Source organism: Arachis ipaensis, chromosome B10 (assembly GCF_000816755.2).
Source record: "Arachis ipaensis cultivar K30076 chromosome B10, Araip1.1, whole genome shotgun sequence".
Lineage (NCBI taxonomy): Eukaryota > Viridiplantae > Streptophyta > Magnoliopsida > Fabales > Fabaceae > Arachis > Arachis ipaensis.
Genome location: NC_029794.2, coordinates 132877725 through 132878532, shown reverse-complemented (window position 1 = coordinate 132878532; position 808 = coordinate 132877725).

Genomic DNA, 808 nt, shown 5'->3' with positions numbered 1-808 from the left:
TTATTCGTTATTCGAAATTTTTTGGTTCATGTGTCTTTTTCTATTAGTTTAAACTAATTTAAAAAAAATTATGAGTTTTAATAATTTAAGATAGTATTTATTTTCAGAGATTTAAATTAGAATTAAAAATTGAGATTCAGTATTGTGTTTAATAGTTAGAAATTGAAACTAAAATTATTTTATTTTTTTTAATATTTTCAAAAAGTGAAGATACAAGAGATTAAAATTTTTAAAGATAGAAACTGAAAATTTAACAATATTTTTTTAATAACTAAGAACATTTTAGTAAATATTCATATTTCATGTTCATATTTATTTTGAACCAAATTAAAAATTAAGACATAACTTAGTCTTGTATATTTTACATCGAACATAATATAGAGATTTTATTTATTCTCAGTTTTTTAATTTTAGTCTCTCTTTTAAACACAGTCTAAAAATCTAAAATTTAATTTTTGATTATCTAAAAGAAAAAATTAGTATAATTAAGACTAATAAAATAAGAAAAAAAGTCTATAAAAAAATTTAAAAAAATCTTGCATAAAGAAAATGTTAAATATATATTTATTAATTTTTTTTATTAATAAATTCTTTAGAAAAATAGTATCATGATCATGCTGTTTAGTTTTATTAGCTGCTATATAAAAGATAATAGCTTAGCCATGAATGGTATTCAGTTCTAATTTGACGTTGGTTATAGACTTGACTGTATTACATTAGATTATTTCCTTTGCAATTTGTAATTAGTGTTAGACTTATTTATTAATAGGTAGAATTTGGAGAGTGATATTGGCATTTCTGAATTCGA